Source organism: Lissotriton helveticus, chromosome 5_1 (genome assembly GCF_964261635.1).
Source record: "Lissotriton helveticus chromosome 5_1, aLisHel1.1, whole genome shotgun sequence".
NCBI lineage: Eukaryota > Metazoa > Chordata > Amphibia > Caudata > Salamandridae > Lissotriton > Lissotriton helveticus.
In genome coordinates, this window is record NC_136065.1 from 1662577742 (window position 1) to 1662603549 (window position 25808).

General features: G+C 48.2%; 1 protein-coding gene across 2 annotated transcripts in view; it reads right to left on the bottom strand.

Moving 5' to 3' along the window:
• RBM23 (RNA binding motif protein 23) overlaps nucleotides 1-25808 on the bottom strand; it is a 501634-nt gene that overhangs the window by 292686 nt on the left and 183140 nt on the right. The gene's annotated exons all lie outside the window — the stretch shown is intronic.

Genomic DNA, 25808 nt, shown 5'->3' on the forward strand with positions numbered 1-25808 from the left:
TGCCTATATAACCACCTCAAATGACTATCATAAGCTTCCAATCGAACAACTGTGAACTGTTCCCATCTTCATCAGGAGAAAAAGAACTACTGTGCATTGACATTGCTAGTTAGATGAATGGCTTGCCGGTTGTCAATTACCAGGATTGAAAAGGTTTGTATTAATACAAGCTCATAAATACATCAATTGAAATAAAGTTTCTAAATGGGGAAATCTCAGTGGTGCTGGTGAGACATTCATATTCACAAAATCACAGCCCAACATCCTGCCACCATTGTAAGAAAGTGCCCTAATTTATGCCAAACTGCTGATGTACTTTGACTGAGTGTGCCCTGGGTTCCTGCCAAACAGGCACCCAGAGCCTATGTTCTTTCCCTAAAACGACAATAAGACAAAACCCAATTGGCACTCTTTGGGACACGGACACACACAGACGGACACACACAGACGGACACACACAGACGCACACACACAGACACAGGCAGACGGACACACAGACGGACACACAGACGGACACACAGGCAGACACACAGGCAGACACACAGGCAGACACACAGGCAGACACACAGGCAGACACACAGGCAGACACACAGGCAGACACACAGGCAGACACACAGGCAGACACAGGCAGACACAGGCAGACACAGGCAGACACAGGCAGACACAGGCAGAGACAGGCAGACACAGGCAGACACAGGCAGACACAGACAGACACAGACAGACACAGACAGACAGACAGACACAGACAGACACAGACAGACAGACAGACACAGACAGACACAGACAGACACAGACAGACACAGACAGACACAGACACAGACGGACACACACAGACACAGACGGACACACACAGACACAGACGGACACAGACACACACAGACGGACACAGACACACACAGACACACACAGACGGACACAGACGGACACAGACGGACACAGACGGACACAGACGGACACAGACGGACACAGACGGACACAGACACACAGGCGGACACAGACACACAGGCGGACACAGACACACAGGCGGACACAGACACGGACACAGACGGACACAGACACGGACACAGACGGACACAGACGGACACAGACGGACACAGACGGACACAGACGGACACAGACGGACACACAGACGGACACAGACGGACACAGATGGACACAGACGGACACAGATGGACACAGACGGACACAGACTGACACAGACACACACAGACGGACACAGACGGACACAGACACACACAGGCGGACACACAGGCAGACACACAGGCAGACACACAGGCAGACACACAGGCAGACACACAGGCAGACACACAGGCAGACACACAGGCAGACACACAGGCAGACACACAGGCAGACACACAGGCAGACACAGGCAGACACAGGCAGACACAGGCAGACACAGGCAGACACAGGCAGACACAGGCAGACAGACAGACACAGACAGACAGACAGACACAGACAGACAGACGGACACAGACACACACAGACACACACAGACGGACACAGACGGACACAGACGGACACAGACACACAGGCGGACACAGACACACAGGCGGACACAGACACACAGGCGGACACAGACACAGACACACAGACGGACACAGACGGACACAGACGGACACAGACGGACACACAGACGGACACACAGACGGACACAGACTGACACAGACACACACAGACGGACACAGACGGACACAGACGGACACAGACGGACACAGACGGACACAGACGGACACAGACGGACACAGACGGACACAGACGGACACAGACGGACACAGACACACACAGACACACACAGACACACACAGACACACACAGACACACACAGACACACACAGACACACTCAGACACACTCAGACACACACAGACACACTCAGACACACACAGACGGACACAGACGGACACAGACGGACACACAGACGGACACAGACGGACACAGACGGACACACAGACGGACACAGACGGACACAGACGGACACAGACGGACACAGACGGACACAGACGGACACAGACGGACACAGACGGACACAGACGGACACAGACGGACACAGACGGACACAGACGGACACAGACGGACACAGACACACACAGACACACACAGACACACACAGACACACTCAGACAGACACAGACGGACACAGACACACACAGACGGACACAGACGGACACAGACACACACAGTCGGACACAGACACACACAGACGGACACAGACACACACAGACGGACACAGACACACACACAGACACACACACGGACACACAGACACACACACACACAGACACACACACGGACACACAGACACACACACAGACACACACACACACACACAGACACACGGACACACACACAGACACACACAGACACACACACACACAACCCCTCCCAGGCTGCTTGTTTTGGCGCAGAACAAAGTGAAGAGTCGACATGGCACACAACCCACTGACCCAATATAGGTCAGCCACCCCTCTAGCAGGGGACACTATACCAGTGGTGTGGGTACAGGAGCCCTGTACCCCTACAGTGTCTACGCCAATTCTTAGACATTGCAGTAAAGCCAGTAAGAGTATATAGTACTCTGAGTTAGTCATTAAGAACTCCACAGCACCATAATGGCTTTACAAAAAACTGTGAAGTTTGGTATCGAACTTCTCAGCACATTAAACGCACACTGATGCCAGTGTGGGATTTAATGAAAAGTGCACTCAGAGGGCATTTTAGAGATGCCCCCTGAAAATCGACCTAACTCTAGTGTCCTGGCTGAGTGGCTGTTCACCAGCTGCCACCACAAAACAAGTTTCTGGACCCCCGGGTCGAGAGCCTGCTGCTCTTGGGGGTCTGAAACAATGCACATCCTGGGACTAGGTGCCAATCCTCCTCCCCCAGGATGGGTAGGGTCCATGAAGGGGAAGCTCCGAAGGCTTGCAGCCTTTGTAAGCTAGCCCCAGCCATTTGCTGCTTCCAGCAACTGACCCCACTAGTTATGACCCCCACTTTGAGTGGGAGAATCGGTGGAAAAACCAAGTGAGGAAGAGAGGTGCGCCCACCATGGCCAACCCCACCCCTCAGGTGGGGGAGGCGAGGTGAAGCACAACTCTCAGTCCCTGTCATGTTGCAGATGGGGGGACCGAGCCAATCAGAGAGAGGCATATGCCCCCCCCTCCCTCTGGAGGGTGGCATACTAGGGGGTGAACCCACCCCAAGGAAGGGACCCTTTGTTCCTGACCTTTACCTGCGTGAAACGCCCCTAAATCCAGCATTTAGGGGCAACCGCTAGTGTGACTAGCGGACGCGCGCTAGTGTGCGAGTCTTGACGTGACAAACTGTAGCTGCGTGTAACGCGCTTCTAAAAAAGAGCAATTTTTACTTTTAATCTATTTTATCTATTTGCTATTTGCACAAGCACTGCCTACCTGCTCATTTCTGATGCCCTCTGTTCGCCGCCCGCTCCCTGGTCCACCACGGGTTTTCCCGATTGCTGTGGAGGGAGCGGCAGCAGGTTTTCACTTTCAGGCCAAAGGTAGGGGAGGCAGAGCATAAATTCAAATGCTGACTGCTTCGCGCAGCGGATGCACTCTAGTGTGAGTCTTGACGTGACAAGCTGTAGCTGCGTGTAACGCGCTTTTTTGACTTTTAATCTATTTTATCTACTTGCTATTTGCACAAGCACTGCCTACCTGCTCATTTCTGACGCCCTCTGTTCGCCGCACGCTCCCCGGTCCACCACGGCTTTTCCCAATTGCTGTGGAGGGAGCGGCGGCATGTTTTCACTTCCAAGCTAGATGTGGAGGAGGCAGAGCATACATTTAAATGCTCACTGCTGCGCGCAGTGGGCGTGCCGGTTCCGTGCCAAAGACGAGGCCGTCTGCGCCCGTCCGTGGCCATACGGGGCCTGGGGCCAGAACCCCTGCTCCAATTTTTAACGGCCAGAGAACTTATTCACGCAACTCACTACTTGCTCTTCGGCCCAAGCCTGGCCCTAACTGCTCACCTCTCATTCTTGATACAGTTTCTTCAAACTGCTACTGTTGTGGCTACACCTTTTCTACATGTCGAAAAGATAATTTGACGCCTTATTTGGGAAATAAGGATTCTGTTACCTGTACTGAATTTTCTTTTTTCAGTCTTAACTTAGGTCACTCCCTAAGCATAAGGGAGACATACAGGACTTTCTGGTTGATTTTCAACCTGCTACCATTTTCCTAACGGAGACTTGGCTAAACAAGAGTTCGGGTCCAGATATTGCTTTTGCGCTACCTCTGAACTACACGTTTCTAGGTAAGAATCATGTAGATAAGAGTGGAGGGGGTATAGCAATAATCTTCAAAACCTCCTGTGTGTGTAAATGAGAGGACTTATGCTTCAAGGACTGTGAAGCCGATCTGCTCAAACTTGCTACTCTCCCCTAATTTTACCCTCTCTGGGACCCCTAATCTACCATCCACCGGGACCAGCAGGGCCATGGGCAGCTGCATTCCCTGATCTCATTGCCCCCTTATTACAGGAAGCCACTAACTTCATGATTTTAGGCGATCTTCATTTACATTTTAATGAAGCTTCTTGCACTACCAGCTCCACTCTTATCTCGGACTTGGCTGCAATGAATGTTTCTCTTCACAATTCAGGCTCTACCCATAAGGCCGGACACTTATTAGACCCCATTTTTTCTAACTTAACATCCGTCTCGTGCCAGATTGTCATTCCCATTCCTTGGTCCGACCATTTTCTGGTGGAATTTAAGGTTAAACACGAAATGCGCCTTAACTCCTCCTCTCTCCATCCGAGGTCTAGGAATTGGAAAAATTGGAAAAAGCTAGATATTGCCTGTCTGAACCTCCATCTCAATAATACCATGCCTGTTACCTCGATAACTCATGTAGATGACGCTGATGTCATCCATAATTGGCTGACATCGATTCACGCATGTCCTTCGTTGTCCAACAAAAAATTGGATAACCATCGCCCTCCCGCCCCCTGATAGAAAAAACGAAATGTAAACATTTAGAAAGACATTGGAGGAAAAATTACAAAGCCGGCAGCCAGATCAACGTATAAATTAGCTTTAAAAAGCTATCATTCAATGTGCAATGTTGCTCATGCTGAGCACACTTATCACACTGATTTACGGTCACAAAATTGCCCTAAAGTTTTGTTTAAAGGAGTGAGGGAACGGTCAGGCGCTACTCGTCAACCTGAGCCTCCGGGTCTTGATTCTAAACACTGTGATGAACTGGCGGAATTTTTTGTCGATAAAATCTATTTTGAATTTAATAATATTCATACAATCGTAGACTTGCAATCCAAAACTTCTGCACCACAATGTGATGGCTCCTCTTCGGCCCTGTCGCCGAAAGTCCCTAAAGATAGACAAGGCAACCTGCTTGATGAATGGACTCCACTAGACATCTCCACATTTTGTAGCATTCTTACCAGCATTACGTGAAGCAAGGGTACCAGCGGCCTGGAAACATACTATGGTCCTTCCTTTGCTAAAAAAGGCTAACTCTGACCCAGAGGTCTTATCAAACTTCCGTCCTATTTCTCAGCTTCCTGTTCTCTCCAAAGTCTTGGAAAAGCATATTAACCTTCAGTTGACGAAGTTTTTTGAGTCACAAAACATTTTACACCTGTCTCAATCAGGTTTTAGAGCGGAGTTTTCCACGGAATCACACACTTATTTTACTGGACTTGAGTGCTGCGTTCGACACGGTATCCCATACGTCTCTTTAACAAATCCTTCAATCAAGGGGCATTGTCGGCCCAGCACTCAAGTGGTTGTTTAGTTTTATGACTAACAGGACCTTTCAGGTCTTTTCCTCAATTGCTAGCTCCCAGATTCAGGCTTCCCCATATGGAGTCCCTCAGGGCTCCATACTCAGTCCATTTCTTTTCAACATCTAGGTTAGCCCCTTGGCTACGATAGCGGAGTAAGCAGGGCTGATAATATATTCTTATGCAGAGGACACCCAGCTTATTTTCTCTTTCATCCAAAGAGACTTCGATGGGATCATCTCTCCAGCTAAAAAAAAGATAGCGGATTAGATGCTTGCAAAGAAATTGAATGGTGGAAAAACAGAACTCCTCCTCTTTGGTGGAAACAAAACTCTTTGGGGCCCCCAACATTGGCTTCCTCAAATGGGCGATCGCCCCCTACCGTCAAAAATGTCTCGCAACCTTGGTGTTATCATTGACAATCAATTTTCCATGAAGCAGCAAGCGGTTAAGGTCGCATCTACCGGTTTTATTATTTTTAAATGGCTCAGAAAAATCCTCTGGAGGCTTTCTTCCTCTACGCAAAAAACGGTCATTCAGGCTTTGATCGTGTCCAGGTTAGATTATGGAAACGTGCTATACCTGGGTGCTAGTAAGAAAGTGCTTCATAAGCTGCAAGTGGTCCAGAACTCTGCAGCCAGACTGATTTGCCAACCACCCAGAATGACCTCCACGACCGCATCACTGCGCGAAATTCACTGGCTGAGGATAGACAATCGTGCTAAATTTAAAGCCCTCTGCTACATGCATGGGATAAACATGGGTTCAGCTCCTCACTATCTAGGTGCTTTGGTGCACCATTACCGTCCTAGACGCCTTCTACGATCTTCTAACCAACTTAAATTCCAAGTTCCCATGATCAAACGAGCTAGAATGGGCGGTCGCTCTTTTGCCTATCTGGCTCCTTCCCTGTGGAACTCACTTCCATTTAATTTTCGTTCCGAAACGGGTTATTATAAATTTTGCAAAAATCTAAAAACGTGGCTTTTTAATCAGTAGTGAGGTAGGTCAGGAGTTGCCGGATCTCGGGTGAGGATTGCCGGGGGGGGGGGGGGGGGGGACCTCCTCGTGGTGTTTGCCCACTCGAGCTCAGACCGTGGACGGTGGGTGCAGTGTGGGGCGGATTCGCGGTGTCCGGCCAGGGCCAGAGGTTGCAGATGAACAAATTCGGTGTTCACTGGAGACAAAGTCTTGGTGGTTGAAGGCATGCAGGTCCTCTGGGGTAGTTCCAAGGTTGCTGGCTGCAGAACACACCAGGATTTCGCAGGAGCAGGTTCGAGGTGAAGACAGGTCGGTAGGGCTGGGGCCAATTCAGTAGGCATCTTCCTCTTGTTAGCTGCTGCACGACAGTTCTGTCCTTAGGTCTAGTCTATGCAGCCGCATGCACTGCATAGGAGGGTACCTTTTGTAATCGATCAGCATTTTGGCCAAAAACATGCATGTTTTGCATTGCTTTCTATTGCAACACGTGCATGTTTGGCGTTTCCCCTGCGGGAGCGAGCAGTGGCACCATGTGTTAGCAATTATCGCACTCGCTCCCGCAAGGTAAAGGCTGCGTGTCCATGCTCTTGGCCACACTCCCCCCACTTGTTTATTATTGTAGGCGGCCACTCCCCTTCCTGTATGCGACGCTCGCCGGGGCCGCGCTCGTTTTTCCTTGCAGACGCTGCAGCGGCTTGAGCTGCCTTCTACCCGGACTTGGCATGGTGACACGCGCCCAGATACATTTAACAAAATTAAATACATGTCCCAGTTTCGAGGGAAGTTCAGGTGGGTGTGAGCACTAGGGGCAAGGCGCTGCTATCGCTTTCTCTTCTCTCCATCGGACCCTCTCCCACATGCAGGGTGAGACAAGGGTGGTATCCCTCGGCATGCACCGCTGGTGCCTCTTCTCACTTGCTACCACACAGACATGATAGCAGCTCATTCTTAGGTGAACGCCACGTCTTAACCTATCAAACTATTGTGACCTCTCTACATAGATGTAATTGTATTTATATAGCGCCTAGTACCGCTGACCGCGGCATCAAAGTCTTTTCGGCGATTAGCACGTTATTCTGGAACCTAAAGTGATTAGTGGTGGAGTAGTATAGGTAATTACTAGGCAACTCGTCATATGACTGACAAAATAGGCACATTTAAAATATGTTAACATGGTATATTGTTGTCAGGTTTAAAAATGAAGTATATGCAGCAATTGCTGAAACTGTCGATTAGCGTACCCTCTGCTATTACTGCCATTTTATAGTCCTACTTCTATGTATATAGCCGGTCTGGTTTTTGGTTGTTAAATCTGGTCACCCTATGCATGCTCGGCGTCCTGGGACACACACGTGCGGGGAGAGACCCTAGAGGATGAGGCAAGTCCAGCTGTGGGATTAACTTGGCAGCTGTGCAGTGCAGCCCCACATTAATTGCCTAATTTGAGTGCCAACAAAAACTTCAGCAAGGTACTGGCAGCAGGCCCTGCTCCTGCTAGAGGCACAGGAACGCTCCGGGATAGGTCCGCCTCCTGGCACCCGCAGTCACGAGACCCCTCCCCTGCAGTGACCTGGAACTAACCTACGCTTCTGACGCCTGCGCACCCGGAGCTATTTTTAGGGCTTCTAATGTTTTGTTGGTTGTGTTCCTTTGACACCTACTATTATGCTGATCATTTTTAAGTATCTCCTCTTTTGCCAATGAAAATAAAACATCTGCGTTTTCACATCTGTATTTCAATGATTAGCGGAGTATCAGTTCCAAGCACAGGGCCTGCTCTTTTTGCAGTCTTGGCTCTGGCTCTTCAAGAATCTTGATGTAGGAAAGAGCTCCCAACGTTTACTAGAAGGGCTTTCAGGATCTCTAGGGGCCACTTGCACCAAGGTCGCCACTGCTGCTTCAGTATGAAGGGACCTGGCAGAGCGACAGGCGAAGCCAGCCTCCCACATGTGGCTTCGAGAAAATTGAGCTAGGGGATAGAGGAGGGGCGGGGGTTAGGGGTAGGGTACTTAAGGACAGGGGGTCGGGAGTTGAGCCTCATGATGACTTCTTCGGACAGAGAAAAAATGAGCCACCCAACCACACTGCATTATCAGGGTAGGAGCAGTGCTTGCTTTAAATGGTCTGGTACTGTACGGTACGGAGAAATAACACTTTTTTATTTTGAGAGGGAGAGTACCATCACGTCTCAAGAGGAATGCTATACTTTTAATTGGAGAGTACTAGCACTTCTCAGAAACAAGCAGGTACTCTGGTACAGAGTACCTGCACTTCTATTTTTTCATTTCAAGCACAGGGTAGCAGTAAGGTTTAAGGCACGGCACAGTGGCATAGCCAATAGGTCTCACCTTTGGGACCTTATAAGTGTTTAGTTATCCAGCACAATATCCTTGGTGCAACAACATCAACTGTTGCATGGCTAAACACTAAAAGGTCCCAAAGGTGAGACCTATTGGCTATGCCAATGCTTGTTCTTCTTGTAGTTTCTTCTTGTCTGAGGAAGCAAGATTCAGTGGTGCCCCTAAATACTAGATTTAAGGGTGTTGCATGTAGGTAAAAGGCAGGGACTAATAGGTACCTTCCCTGGAGTGGGTACACCCCCTATTATACCACCCTCCAGTGGGAGGGGGCATGAGCCTGTCCATGGTTGGCTAAGCCCCCCCATCTGCAAGATGGCGGGGACTGGGAGTTGTGCTTCACCTCGCCTCCCCCACCGGAGGGGTGGAGTTGGCAGAGGTGGGCACACCTCTCTTCCTTACTTGTTTTTCCCGCCGGTTCTCCCGCCCAAAGTGGGGGTCAGAACCAGTGGGGACCAGTTGCTGAAAGCAGCAAGTGGCCTGGGGAAGCTCACAAAGCCGGCAAGCCTTTAAAGCTTCCCCTTCGTGAACCCTGCCCATCCTGGAGGAGAAGGCTTGGCACCTCGTCTCAGGATGTGCATTGTTTCAGGTCACAGAGAGCAGCAGGCTCTCGACCCAGAGGTCCAGAAACATGTCTGGTGGTGGCAGCTGAAAGCCGCCACTCAGCTAGAACACTAGTGATGGATTATTTTTCAGGGGGAATCTCCAAGATGCCCTCTGTGTGTATTTTTCATTAAATCCCCCACTGGCATCAGTGTGGGTTTAAAGTGCTGAAAGTTTGTTACCAAACTTCTCAGTTTCCAGTGTCGAAATTATGGTGCTGTGGAGTTCGTAATGACAAACCCCCAGCACCATATACTCTTAATGGCAGCACTGCACTTACAATGTCTAAGAATGGACTTAGACACTGTAGGGGCACAGGGCTCATGCACCTGTACACTCACCACTGGTGTTGTGCACCCAGTTAAAGGGGTGGCTGATCTATGCCAAGGCAGTGGGTTGTAGGCATGGCACACAAAGATGTGATAATAGTATGCAAACAGAAACGGTTACACAAGACAAAGTGCACTATTCTCAAGCCCAAAAACGTTGGTGCTATGTATGTAAACAAAATTATATACCATTTTTTCACCTTTTGTTCATTTGATTAAACAAAATCAATCCTTTTGAAACGCAAAACCAGAAAACAAAAAGTCACTGATGACTACATTAACAGCCTTTAGACGAAACCGTTAAGTAGTATATGTCAAATAATCCGATAATATATTTATTATACAGAAATTCATATTCACAATCCGCAGTATCCATGAAGTGTTACAAGTCCCAATGCATTTTGGGAAACCCTTAGGCAGGGGAACACTGAAAATATAAACATTTCCCAAAATCAGACTCAATATGCTTGATTAACAGAAATAAAAGATTATAAAGGCTTAATAGATCAAAAAGACCCGCGACCCGCAGGCGAGCGAATCATGCTGCTGCAATATGAATCCTTCAAACTAGTCACATGTGAGATAGTGTACACCAAGCTTCAAACCAGATACCATAGTTCTCATGTTAAACTGGCCATCAAACAAAAGGAAACCCAAACTACCCGAGAGAGCATTATGTGCCAAAAGGTAGCAACCTTGTTGCCCAGAAACCACTCAACTGATAATAACTCACCTATCTGCTCCTTAGTTAAGAAGTGCTGCAGTTTCTATAATATATGCAAAGGTATATGTAAAGGAATATATAGCACAATGTAAAGGTATATATAGCAACATAGTAAAACGAATAACATCTATGTGGGAGCGTTACTTACTATGAACAGTCTCAGAGTCCCTGACCCTTCTGAATCTTCAGTGTGGCTGGTGACACCCTTCAAACTGTAAAGTCAAGGAAACTCATTACTAATGACTCCTAACTTCCTCCGGTCTCCTATCAACCCGCTATGTTCCCTACTTACTTGCAGTAATGCCGCCCAAAATCCTACCATCCTAGTCGGTACTTCGGAAAAACCACCAGTGCCTGTGCTCTCTGCCACCGCATATTTGAATTCACGTAAACAACGTACGTATGCGTCCACAGCAAAAAGTAAAAACAGACTCTGAAAGCATTTAATCATTACCGTAACGTGGTTGCTTAACTAAAGTGCAAAAGGCTAAAATACAAAAATTTCTACTAAAAAAACGAAAAACCAGTACTCTGAAAGATATCACAACTAAAAAGTGAGAGCAAATTCCCTGCACAATAGGTTGCTAGGACCGAGGGAATCACTCAGAGGCAGCCACGATTAACGCTGTAGCCTACCGTGCATGAAAAAGAAGGAAATCTATCAGCTACACCATTTTATATCTATTAAAACCCTACAACTAATACACCTATTCTAATTCTAACCACAAGGAAAATAAACAATGCTCTGATTAACATAACAAATTATAAACACTAATCCTAGAGTCAGAATCTTTCATGTGAAAAGCCTGAAGAAAAATGCATAGTGCAGAACACAATTCAGAATATCAAGGCCCCAACGGTCAATCATGAGAGTACCTGATGTATCAATAACATATAAACAGATAACAGAGGTTTGCCTTACAAAAAGCAAAACATTTCCAACTTGTCATTCAGACCACCTGGTGTCAATGTATTCAGTATGTTTCCCTTTCTGCTGGAGGTTTTTGAGCATTTATATGTGGTGCCACTATGATCATTTCTAGTATAGTGAAACAACTGTGGAGTCGTGTGTTTTGGTGCCACCCAGTGCACTGCCAAACACTATTTCATATTAGCCATTCTAATCATGCTCTTATGCTCCATGAGCCTAACTTTCATTATCCGTGATGTGCGTCCAACATAAACTAGCCCACACAGGCATTTGATGGCATAGATCACCATTTCTGAATTACAATCAGAGGTATGCCGGAGTTTAATGGCTTTGCCAGTATGTGGGTGCTCAAATGTGTCTCCCGTGATCACGTTGCCACAGTGACCGCAGTTTAAACATTTACGCATTCTCGCATGTTTTGTCTTTGAGTGATGAACTCGGCGTTTCTTCAATAACTCGCGTACATTTTAGGATCTTAAATATGCAAATATCAGTTGTGAGGTGAAAACCTCCTTGAAATCATTCTCCAGTTCAATAATTTTCCACCTTTTCAAAATACTCCGCTCAATAGCCGGTGCTGCTGTAGAGTATTTAATAACACAGATGTGAGAAAGAGGCATCTTTCTTGCATGGTATGCCCCCACTTTTTGCTGAATTGCTGATGTACCTTGACTGAGTGTGCCCTGGGCTCCTGCCAATCAGGTGCCCAGGGCCTGTGTTCCTTCCCTAAAACTGTGTTGAAACTAAAAACCAATTGGCATCCCTGGCCACCTGTCAGCCCCTGGTAAATGGTACCCTAGGTGCCCAAGGCATTGTGACCAGAGAAGACCCCTAAGGGCTGCAGCACTTATTGTGCCACCCTTAGGGGCCCTGTCCCCTGACACCCACATACTGCCTTTGCAGGCTGAGTGTCTAGGGGCAGAACTAAACTAAGAGTCGACATGGCACACATTCCTGTGTGCTATGCCCACAAGCTCACTTCCCCGGCATCCATCAGTCACCACTCTAGCTGGGTGCCCTGTGCCAGTGGTGTGGGCACAGGTGCATGAGTCCTATGCTCCTACAGTACCCAGGGCTATTCATGGGAACTGTAGTGCAGTGCTGCCATTAAGAGTATAGGGTGCTGGGAGGTTTCATTACGAACTCCACAGCACCATGATAGCTTCACTGAAAACTGAGAAGTTTGATATCAAACTTCTCAGCACATTAAACCCACACTGATGCCAGTGTGGGATGTAATGTAAAATGCACAACAGAGGGCATCTTAGAGCTGCCCCCTGAAACCCAGTGTCCTGACTGTGTAGCTACCGAGGCTGCCACCACCAGACATGTTTCTGGACCCCTGGGTCGAGAGCCTGCCGCTCTAGGGGGGCTGAAACAATGCACATTCTGGGACGAGGTGCCAAGCCTCCTCCCCCAGGTTGGGCAGGGGAAGCTTCAAAGGCCTGCCGCCTTTGTGAGCTTCTCCAGGCCACTTGCTGTACTCAGCAACTGGCCCCCACCTGTTCTCACCCCCACTCTGGCGGGAAGAACGGCGGGAAACCCTAAGTGAGGAAAGGGGGTGTTCCAGCCTATGCCAACTCCACCCCTCAGGTGGGAGAGGCGAGGTGAAGCACAACTCCGGGCTCCGGCCATCTTGAAGATGGGGAGCCCTGCCCAATCACAGCTAGGCTCCTGCCCCCCTCCCACAGGAGAGGAGCAGGCTAGGGGGTGTACTCCCCATTGGTCCCTGCCCTTGCCCTACCTGAAACGCCCCTAAATGTAGTATTTAGAGGCACCCTGAACCTTCCTTCCTCAGATGCCGATTGCAAGAAGAAGAAGAACAAGAAACAGGAAGACCTGCAGTGCAGATGCTAACAAAAGGACGACGCCCACTTACTTGGCCCCAGAACCCTACAGGCCTGTTGATTCTTGAACCTGCTCCTGCGAAACGCCAGCGTCTCCTGCGGACAGCAACCTCAAAAACTCCGGAGGACCTGCCTGCCTTGAACCTTCCAAAAGACTGGGACTCCCACGAGCAGTGGTTCTGCTCAAACAGCAATACCCCTGGTGCCAGCCAGGAACCACAAATCCAGCCCACTCTGCAACCGCTGGAGTCCAGTGCCCAAAGACCCCCCTCGACAAACCAGACAACACTTGCAGCCTCAGACCAAGGCACCCCTCCAACCACGACCAGCTGAGGGTAAGATTTCCCAACACCAAAAGACACCCCTGCACCCGGCGGCTCCCAGGGGCCTTCCTTTAGGGTACCCAACTCTTCTCCAAGATCCCAACTTACCTCTCGAAGTGGTGGTCGCACCTGAAGAATCTCCATCCCTGAGTCTGCAGCCTTTGTTCACTTTTTAACTTTCCCATTGGATAACATTGAGCGCCCGACGGCTCAAAAGCACCCTGCACCCAGCCGCCCGAGTGCCGCTGGAAGTGCAACTACAACTCTACTTTACTTCCCTACTTGCCCTGAGTAAGTGACCAGGAGCTCTGCTCCCACAGCCGCGTGGCCTGCTTTCTTGCAGCCACCAACCAAAGGCCCCCTACCTTCCATTGGATTGCATTGGGCCTACTCTCTCTGCATCCGGCTGCCCCTGTGCCGCTGAGGGTGTATCAACGGTACCTTTCCGATCCTGGGTGACCCCCAAGTCTATGCCCAGAACCATAACTCTACCAGTCGAGTACTTACCTAAAAGCCGATAACACATTTTCCATCCATAGGCTAACACTGACTGGTGTCAGTGTGCAGTTTTGAAACTTTTAAATATTCACCTAAAATCAGCCGAATAACGAAATCCGAATTACTCACCTGTGATCAGGAGAGAAGCCAGTACACTGTACCTTCTAGCCCAGAACTGAACCGAAAAAGTAATTATAACTGTACTTACCAGTAACTTGAATTTCCTCCCATAGGGTAACATTGCTTGGTTTTCACTGAAAAGTTTGTGTCAACTTTGAAAATACAATTATATTCTTTAAAAATCACAACTGTAACCAAAACGCTTTTACTTAACTGTTTACAACTCATGTCTCAGGACTGAATCCTGTGGTTAGAAAAGTAATCCATGAAGTAATCAATTGCATTTTTCTAGAAAAACCCATTGGGCTCAATGTTAAATTGTGTTTGAAATTGTGTTGCCTATTGCAACCACTGTAGCTATAGTACTTACAAAGTCTATTGCCTATTTGCAAAGAAATTACCTAAAGTCACTCATATTGAGAAAAGTATATATTGATACCGGTTGGTTCTAAACTAAAACAACTATACATTTTGATATAAAACAATTGGCCTAGAGTTCAGTTCTTGAGTGTGTGAGACCATTTGCTGACTGAGTGTGTACAAGTGCTTTACACTGTCCTCTGATACTGCCTTACTGCTCGACCAAGCTACCACTTTAGAGAGTACGGTGATATCTAACGTTAACCTCTGCCATACCTCTGGAGACTGGGGACTCTATACACACTGTACCTTACTTTGGTGCAGTATATATAGAGCCACTTTCTTACAACAGACTTCTCTTTGCGTCTTAGGTTTCATCACCTTTGTCAACAGTTTTTCCAGACTGTAACTGTTGTACTTTCTGCTTTGCCCTCTCCAAAATTGGTACTGGGTATCCCCCTTGTTGATATTGTTAAGACATTTCTTCAATATTCCTAGCACTTGTATCATCATCAGTGGTTATCCTCTTACTTCTAATTAATTGGGAGAGTGGCAGGTGATTCTTGAGTGCTGGGGGATGAAAGCTTTTAAAATGCAGCGCGTTATTTCGGTTTGTGGGCTTCCCATAGACTTGCGTTTGCAGCCCACCTTGATGTAATTTAATGAAAATATCCAAATAGTTAATGGATGATTGACTGATTGCGTGAGTAAATTTAATGTGTGGTGATGTTCATCCAATATATTGAATAAAATCCTCAAACTCCTCTTTGTGTCCCTTCCAAACCAATAAGATATCATCAATATATTGAAGATATAGGAGTAAATGGTCAGTCCATGATTGATTGTGCAGAATGCGAATGTCCTCATTTCTCGGCATAAACTTTTTCGCATAAGTGGGTGCCCCCGTAAAACCCATTGAGGTGCCAGTACGTTGTAGAAAAAAACATTCCTTCAAAGAGAGAAAGTTATGATACTACAGTTCAGCCTGTAACTCCAACAAGAAAATCTTTCGAGATTTCTTTGTCACGTCTTAACATCCACTCTACTGCTTCCATCCCTTCAGAATGCGGAATTGTTGTATATAGGGCTACCACATCAATAGTGCATAGCCATGTGTTCTCCTCTCGATGCCTTCTATATTCAAGAGCTTCATGTATTGACCCACAACCTGCAACAATTAGACGAAATGGTGGATCTTAAGCGTTTTTATGCATTTTCGGTGTCGTTTTGCAGCTTGAAGACTTTCTGGATTCACTATGCTGTGCATTAATCCGCCATCTAGTGGTTGGGTCCGGAATGGTAGTCTTTTTTTCTCTTTCTTTCCCCTCGTGGCCCAGGTGGGCGTCAAAATACCACCATTTGGCATCCTTCGTGACGTCGACGCGCTTCCTCCAGAAGCTCCCACCTTTGGTCCCATCTTCGGATTCTTCTTTCTTGTATTGTTTTGCTTTGCTTTTGTTTCTCTTATAATCTTTTGAAGTATTTCTCCAGTTGTAATCCCTTTCCTCCGGTCTCATCTTTCTGGAGATGAAGGGTGGGTTCACTAGTGAATCCAGAAAGTCTTCAAGCTGCAAAACTACACCGACAGGTAAGAAACTATACGTTTTGCAGGGTGAATCTTTCTGGATTCACCATGCTGTGCATAGACGTTGTAGCGGTTTGTCCTTATTGTGGTGGCTGGGTGGAAGATGAGTTCTGGTTATTGAATATGTGTTGTAAGACCTTCTGTCCCACTTGTGCTTCCTTGTTCATTTGGATATCTACACAGTAGTGCTTAGTGAACTTTTGCACTGAAGATCATGTTGCAGCTTGGCAAATGTCTTGAATTGGTGTGTTAGCTAGAAATGCAATTGTAGCTCCTTTCTTCCTTGTTGAATGAGCATGAGCTGCTCCTTGTAACAGTTGTCCTGCTTGTTTGTGGCAGAGTTGTATGGTTTGTGCAATCCACCGTGCAATGGCAAAGGAAGGAATATGCTACTTACCAGTATGCATCTGTTCTTGGCATGTAGGGCTGCTGACATTTATATCTATGCATAGATCGCCGCCTAGTGTTGGTTCCGGATGATTGCACATTGTTGTCCTGGAAGAGTCTTCGAAGTATCACGAGATAGGTGGCTCCTCCCCTGGACTACAGTGCGCATGGGCATCCCCTCCATGCTCGGATTGTTTTTCGCCATTGTGGCAGAGATGGAGTGTGATATAGTAAGTGATGACCATGCATGAGAATAATCGAATTAATTCTGAGTGCTACAGCTGCGACAGGGAGGAGGGCGGGCGATATAAATGTCAGCAGCCCTACATGCCAAGAACAGATGCATACTGGTAAGTAGCATATTCCGTTCGAGGCATGTGGGCTGCTGAATTTATATCTATGCATAGAATAAATAGTAGTACCCTCCTTAGCGGCGGTTGCCCGTGCCAGCTGCAGCAGTCTGAAAGAGAGAGTTCTGAGAACAGCCTGACCTACAGCAGCTTGCTGTTGTGAGTGCACATCCACGCAGTAGTGTTTGGTGAATGTGTGTATGGTGGTCCATGTGGCTGCTCTACATATGTCCTCTAGAGGAATGTTACCTAGGAAAGCCATGGATGCCCCCAACTTGCGTGTGGAATGCGCTCTTGGGGGAACTGTTAACGTGCGTTTAGCCTTTTGATAACAGATTTGGATGCACTTAACAATCCATCTGGCTATACCGGATTTAGAGATTGGGTTGCACTTGTGTTGTGGAGAGAAGGCAACGAACAGTTGTTTAGTTTTCCTGACATCTTTAGTCCTGTCTATGTAATACAGGAGAGCTCGTTTAACATCTAGTGTGTGTAGTGCTCTGAATCAGGATTTGGGAAGAATACAGGTAGTTCAATAGTTTGGTTAATGTGGAACTGTGACACTACCTTGGGCATAAATTTAGGGTTGGTGCGCAGCCTAATTGGCATGTATCTGAATGAAAGGCTCCTGAATAGTGAGGGCTTGCAGCTCGCTAACTCGTCGTAGCGACGTAATTGCCACCAGAAAAGCCACTTTTCATGTGAGAAATTATATCTCACAAGAGTGAAGAGGTTCAAATGGTGGGCCCATGAGCCTGGTGAGGACTATGTTGAGGTTCCAGACAGGCGAAGGCGGGTGTCTTGGAGGAATGACCCTTTTCAGTCCCTCCATAAAAGCTTTAATGGCTGGCACTCTGAAAAGGGATAGGTGCTGTCTATTTTGAAGATAAGCCGCCATTGCAGCTAAATGTATCCTGATGGAACTATACGCTAGATTACACTTGTATAGGTGTAGCAAGTAACCGATGATGTTTTGCGTGGAAGCATCGAGTGGATTTATGTTATTATTGGAGCAATAGATAACAAAACGCTTCCATTTTGCCGCGTAGCAGGCCCTGGTGGTAGGTCGTCTAGCCTCCTTTATGATGTCCATGCAGTCAGGAGGCAGGTTCAGGTAGCCAAACTATGACCTCAGGAGCCATATTGCAAGGCTCAACTGCTGCGGATCTGGGTGCTGAATGTCTCCATGGCTCTGAGTGAGGAGACTGGGTGTGAGTCTTAGGCGCTGGTGTGGAACTACGGAGAGTTCCAGGAACGTGGTGTACCACGCCTGCCGTGCCCACGGTGGAGCAACCAGGATGAGCATCATGGAGTGTTGCCTCAGTTTGCGTGCGACTAGTGGTATGAGTGGTGCTGGAGGAAAGCGTACGCAAATCTGTTCAACCAGTTCATCCATATCGCATTGCCCTGAGACTGCGGGTGTGGGAACCTGGCGGCGAAGGTGCTGCATTTTGCCTTTTCGTGAGTGGCGAATAGGTCGATCTCTGGATGACCCCACTGCTGGAAATATGGTTGGAGCACTGAGGGATGTATCTCCCACTCGTGCATCTGAGGGCTGTGTCTGCTGAGCAGGTCCGCCATCTGGTTGTCCCTGCCTGGGAGGTGTTCCGCCATGAGAAACATGTTTCTCTGAATGGCCCACTTCCACATGCACTGTGCTAGGTGTGACAATTGTGGAGAGTGTGTCCCCCCCTGCTTCTGGATGTAATACATCGCAGTCATGTTCTCCGTCCGGATCAGCACGAGTTTGTTGCAGAGATGCAACTTGAATGCCTTCATCGCCATGAAGATTGCCATCAGTTCCAGTAGGTTGATGTGCATCTTCTGCTGTTGCGGTGACCATAGTCCCATCACTGTATAATGGAGGACATGCGCTCCCCAGCCCTGGAGAGATGCGTCCGTCGTCAGCACTATCTGTGGTACAGGCTCTTGGAACGGTCGTCCTCTGCAAAGGTTTTGTGTGTTCCACCAATGCAGAGAGCTGTATGCACGACCGGTCACCAACACTAGGTCTTTTAGCTGTCCTTGAGCCTGGTTCCACTGGCGTGCCAAGCATTCCTGAAGCGGACGTATGTGTAGCCTCGCGTGCGGGACTATAAAGATGCAGGAGGCCATCATGCCTATTAGTTGCATGAACATCTGCGCTGGGAGTGAGTGTTGTGGCTTGAATTTTCGAATCAACACGTGCATGCTGTTGTCCCTCGCTGAGTTTGGCTGCGCCGTGGCAGCGAGCGTGTTTATTTCTGCGCCTAGGTACTGTTTACATGTGCGGGTTGAAGATCGGGCTTTTGGTAATTGAGCGAAAATCCTAGACTGTGCAGGAGGTGGATTGTGCGTGACATGTGGTCGGCACACTGCTGGGCCGACTTTGCTTGTACTAGCCAGTCGTCTAGACACGGATAGACATGGATGTGTTGCCTCCGAAGATGCCACTGTCGCCAAGCACTTCGTGAACACTCTGGGGGCTGTAGTGACCCCGAAAGGCAAGACCTTGAACTGGTAATGCTGGTTGTTGATGGTGAACCTGAGATATTTCCTGTGACTGGGGTGAATGGGAATGTGGAAGTAAGCATCCTTCAGATCTAGGGTTGCAAGGAAATCTCCTTGACTGAGCAACGGGAGAACCTGCTGTAACGTTAGCATGTGAAAGTGCTCTGATAGGATGTATAGGTTGAGAGGTCTCAGGTCTAGAATGGGCCTGAGAGACCCATCCTTTTTTGGGATTAAGAAGTACAGTGAATACACCCCTTTTTCCTGTTGTTCCAAAGGCACGAGTTCTATGGCCCCTTTTTGCAGCATGGACATGACTTCTTGCTGCAATAAGTGCATGTGCTCGGCGGACATAGGACGGTGCCTTGGGGGTGTGTTGGGTGGAGTGGAGGTTAGTTCTAGACAGTAACCGTGTTGTATAAGTTGTCTCACCCACCTGTCCGTGGTAATGCTTTCCCAGACTGGCAGGAACCGTTGGAGTCTCCCCCGACCGGTGTTATATAGTCGGGGGGCAGTGACAAGGCGTTACTGCTTGTTAGTGGCGGAGGATCTGGCATTATTATCTCCACGTCCTCTGCCCTTGGTGCTGTTTCCACGGTATCCACCCCTATTGTTCTTGTTATAGGTGGTTTGTGTGCCTCCCTTGGTGTATTGGGCTTGTTGTGACGCTTGTCCTCTAGAAGCTCCCCTGTTACCGGAGCGACGAAAGGAACCGCCCCTGAACTGCTGAGACGGCAGAGCTCCCATGGATTTCGCAGTTGCAGTGTTTTATCTTCTCAAGAGTCGTGTCTACCTCTGGACCAAACAGGAAGTCAGGGTTTACTGGCTGATTGAGTAGGGTAGTTTGGATTTCAGACTTAAAGCCAGAGATATGGAGCCAGGCATGCCTCCTGAGCATAACGCTAGTGTTTATGGCTCTTGCTGCTGTGTCGGCTGCGTCCAACGCGCACTTAATGGACGCGTTGGAGATCAACTTCCCCTCCTGTATAAGGATTTCTGCTCCCTCCTTATAAGCATCTGGCAGGTGTTTCATGAGCTGCTCTAACGTGTCATAGTGTGCCCTGTCATATCGTGCTAACAGGGCTTGGGTATTGGAGATCCTCCAAATATTAGCAGCTTGAGCTGCCACACGTTTCCCAGAGGCTTCTAAGATCTTTGATTCTTTGTCCGGAGGAGGAGCATCACCCGTTGTCTGAGAGTTCGCTCTTTTGCGAGCATTAGCCACCACTAAGGAGTCCAGTGGGAGTTGGCCCTTGATGTAGGTAGGGTCCACTGTTGCAGGCCGGTACTTCCTTTCAATTCTTGGGTTTACCACCCTTGCTTTAGTGGGCTCTTTAAAAATGTCACTGGCATGTTTGAGCACACCTTTGAGCATAGGCAGAGTTTTTATAGACCTTTCTGATGTGGAGAATGTATCAAAAAGAAAGTCTTCCTCCACGGGGTCAGCGTGCATATCCACGTCATGGTTAAGTGCCGCCCTCTCAATTAGTGCGTTGAAAGCAGCAGTATCTTCAGTAGGCGAAGGCTTGACAGCATATGAAAGAGTATCAGGAGTGGTGTGTGGGTCAGGGTCCACAGAATCAGCCCACGGCTGGGACTCATCTGGATCAGCATCAATGGGATAGTTGAACTGGTCCTCATTGTCTCCTCCCTCCACATCCTCAGTGACATTTGTGGGAGAGTAGGCATAGCCCTGATCATATGATGGCATGGGCTCAAAAAGAACAGGAGAGGTGGTAGAGTCTCTCTTTTTCTTCAGAGGTATTTTAGAATGTTCCATAGGCGTTTCAGGCCTGATTTTACGCTGGTAAACATTGAGTCGACCTGATTCGGAGTCGATGTAGAATTTCGACTGGTTGTCGTGGGACGGTGGCTGGAATACAACGTCTTCCGACCGAGGCAGAGTGGTCGCGGCACCTGACGTCGACTTGGCAGAGTCGGTAGCCTGAGTATGTTGAACAGTTTTAGGCCGCGCCGTCGGGGGTAGTCCGAACTTTATCGGCACCGTAAGCATCAGCGACTGACTGACTGTTTTCGATGGAGGCGGTGTCTTCGATTCGACCGACTTCGACGGTTCAGCACGTTTGAGGCCTTGCGTCGAGTCGAGCCGTTGTTGCTTTGCAGGAACGCCCTTGTGCTTCGACGCGGTAGGGTGTTTCGATTCGACTTCTGGCTTCGGGTCGAAGGCCTTAACCAACAGCGGCTTCTTCAACTTCGGATCGATGGTCTGCTGGGCCTCGAGTCATTTGGAAGAGCCGCCATCTTTGGAGCCGGAAGTCGACGTCGACGGGAGCGTGACGCGCTTCATTGTAGACACAGGCGTAGTCGATCCGATCTTTGGCTCGACGCCCCCTTTCGACCCAGAGGGGTCGAGCGCACGCTTTGACTTGGAAGGTTCCGAAGTCTTCGAGCCGATGGTTGTTTTAACCAGTGTCAGTTTCGATTTCGTGTCTTTTGGTTTCGGTATCTCCACTGAGTGGGGCCTATCGACTGATGGCTCTTTGGAAATGTTCTTAGTCGGGCCTTGAAGCGGGACTAGAGAACGGTGTTGAAGATCTTGGCTAAGGCCTTCTGGCGATGCCTCGACCTGAGCCGTGGAAGAGTCTTTATGGGTCCCCGCAACTGCGGTTGGGCTTAGCTCTTCACCCGAGTTGTCGTCGACGGCTCCGGTAGGTTGTATGTCGTCTCCTACCTCGACGACGTCTTCATCATGGACATAGAGTTCTTCCTCGTTGTAGGCGGAGTCTGGCTCCGACGCGGGATCAGAGTGCTCCGGATCCTCTTCTTGTACATTTTCTTCGTCGTCACCACCGAAGATGTTTTCTGGGTCTGGTGCCGATTCTCGCGCCGACTGTCGTGCAGCGCGTCGAAGACGGAGAGTTTTCTTCGATCTGAATTTCTAACAGGCCATGCAGCTGGCCTCGTCGTGGTCCAGTGAGAGACATTTGTTGCACACCGGGTGTACGTCGATGTGGGGATATTTCGAGTTGCAGACGGAGCAGCGCTTGAACGGACTCCGTTCCATCGTCGATGGGCCTTTGGCGTCGAAAGGCCCATCGTCGATCGTCGATGGGCCTTTGGCGTCGAAAGGGAAAAGTCTTCCGACGTCGAGTTCAAAGAACTGGAATGGTAAAAGGCACCGAACGAAAGACAATACAGACGCCCCTAAGGCCTCGAAAATAAAGTAACTAGTATAATTTCCGAACGTGAGTGAAGAAGTACATCCGAACCCAATGGCGGAAAAAAACAATCTGAGCATGGTGGGGATGCCCATGCGAACTGTAGTCCAGGGGAGGAGCCACCTATCTCGTGATACTTCGAAGGCTCTTCCAGGACAACAATGTGCAATCATCCGGACCCAACACTAGGCGGCGATCTATGCATAGATATAAATTCAGCAGCCCTCATGCCTCGAACATAAAGGAAATAAAGAACTGCTTTGTCTTTCTGCACTCCTTTGTTCTTTCTAAATAGTGCATTATAGCCCTTCTGGCGTCCAGTGTGTGTAGCACCCTTTCTGTGCTTGTGGCTGGTTTCTGGAAAAAACTAGGTATTTGGATTGTTTGATTGTTGTGGAACCGTCACACCACCTTCGGCAATAAGTGTGGGTCTGTTCTCATTACAACCCTATCATTGTGTATTTGTAGGTAGGGCTCTTAAAGAGTTACAGCTTGCAATTCACTGACTCTTCATATTGATGTGATAGCCACTAAGAAGGCTGTCTTTAGCGTGAGCATGTGCAGTGTAGCCTTGTGAATAGGCTAAAATGGTGCTTTCATCAATTGAGTTAGCACTACATTGAGGTTCCATGCTGGTGCCGGCATTCTGTTTAGAGGGGCGATTCTATTTGCTCCTTCTAGAAATCTTTTTACTACTTGGGAGGTGAAGAAACTTTCCCCTGTTTCTCCTCTTGTGTAAGCCACTATCGCAGCTAAATGCGCCCTTAGGGATGTGTAGCTTAGTTTACTTTGTAGTAGATGCGTCAAGTATTTTAGTGGAGTCGATTCCCTTGTGGGTCTCCTCTGCAGTTTCTCCCTAATGCACCATTCGGAGCTTTTCCACTTCTTGTGGTAGGTCTTCTTGCCTCCCTGAGCACTGCCATTGTGCTTGCTGGTAGTTTGAGGTGTGCAAATTCTAGGTCTTCAGGAGCCATGCAGCTAGGCTGAGGCTCTCTGGCTCTGGGTGTAGCACCCTTCCATTCTGCATTGTTAACAGGTCCATTCCTCTTGGGAATCTGTGTGCTAGTGCTTGCGCCATCTCCACCATTTGTGAGAACCAGGACTGTCTGGCCCACTGAGGTGCTATTAGTATTAGCGACATGTTGCTCATCCTGCATTTGCTGAGTACCCTGTGTATCAGTGGTATCGGAGGAAAAACGTACGCAAATGTCTTTGACCAACTTATCCATCACACATTCCCTTGTGACCGATGGTCTGGTTGTCTGGATGTGAAGTGTTGGCATTTTGCATTTGGTGTGTTGCAAATAGGTATATTTGCGGTGTCCCCCACTTCCGGAATACTCTATGTATTTCTTGTTCGTTGATCTCTCATTCGTGGGAAGCGGACGTCTGCCTGCTGAGTCCGTCTGCTTCCACATTGTCCTTCCCCATTGTACTTTGCTAGTAGGTATACTTATAGTGGAATAGCCCATGTCCATATTTCCTGTGCTAGCCCCAATAGTGCTACTGAGTGTGTTCCACCTTGTTTGATGATATAGAACATGGTGGTTGTCCGTTTGGATCAATACCTTGTTTCTGTACAGCTCCTTCTGAAAGGCTTTTAAGGCTTAGAACACAGTTTTTAGTTCTAGGTAGTTGATGTGCTTTGTCGCATCCTGCTGCGACCATAACCCCCTCACCTTGTTTGTTCATGTGCATGCCCCGCCCCTTCTGGGAGGCGACTGTTGTGATGGTCCCTATTGGAGTTGGTTGTGTGAATGGTTTCCCCTGTGATATGTTTTCCTTGTTCAACCATGCTATTTCCTGATGCACTGCGTGTGACAACCATTAAATCTTCCCAACTCCCTGTTGCCTGCGACCATTGCTGTTGTATCTATTCCTGGAATGGTCTCATGTGGAGTCGAATATTTGGGACCAGGTGTATGCATGACGCCATCATTCGCATTCGTTTGCTCACCGTCCTTACTGTCAGAACTTGCCCCTTGCGGTTCAGACGTGTTTCCTTCAGTATTGCCAAAATCCTCTTTGTGCTGGGGAACACCTTGCGTTGTATGGTGTAGATCTCTACCCCTAAGAATATCTTCGCCTGTTCAGGTTCGGTTGACGACTTTCCCCAATGGATTGGAAAACCCAGTTGGATTAGTGTTTGTATCACCTGCTGGATTTGTTGTGTGCACTGGCTGAAGGAGCTTGCTTTTACGAGCAAGTCGTCGCGGTAGGGGTATACATGTATTCCCTGCCTCTTTAGGTCCACTGCTACTGCTGCTAGGCATTGTGTAAACATCCTTGGCGCTCATTTGACCCCCAATGCAAGCACTGTGAACTGGTAGTGAGTCTTGCTGATCACAAATCTTAGTAAGCGTTTGTGTCCTTTGTTGATGGGGATGTGTACGCGTCCTTTAAATCTATAGTTGCCATGTAATCCCCTTCCTGTACCTGGGGTATTACTTTTTGCAGAGATGCCATTTTGAATCTTTGTGAACTTGTTTGAGAACCTTAGGTCCAAGATAGACCTTCGTGTCTCGTCTACCTTTGGTACGAAGTAGTTGGAATAAATAACCTTTTTTCTTTCCTTGTACAGGACTATCTCTATTGCCTCCTTGCTGAGCAGTTCCTGTGCCTCTAGTACCAAGAGTGAAAGTTCTTTTGCAGAGTGTGACTTGTTGCTTGGCTTCTGGTTTGAAGGTTGTTTTACTAGTTCCATACAGTATCTGTATTGTATGATGTTTATTATGAATTTGTCTATTGTGACCATCTTCCATTCATGGCCTGTAGTCGTGTGCGATAAGCTTTGATTTTCACGATTTTTCCTGTTTTTCTTTGATTCCTCTTCCAAAACTCTGGAACCCCTCGACAACGATCCAGACCCAACGGTGGAAAAAAGAATCTGAAGATGGCAACCAAAGGTGGGAGCTTCCGGAGGAAGCGTGTCGACATCACGAAGGACACCAAGTGGTGGTATGTCGACGCACACCT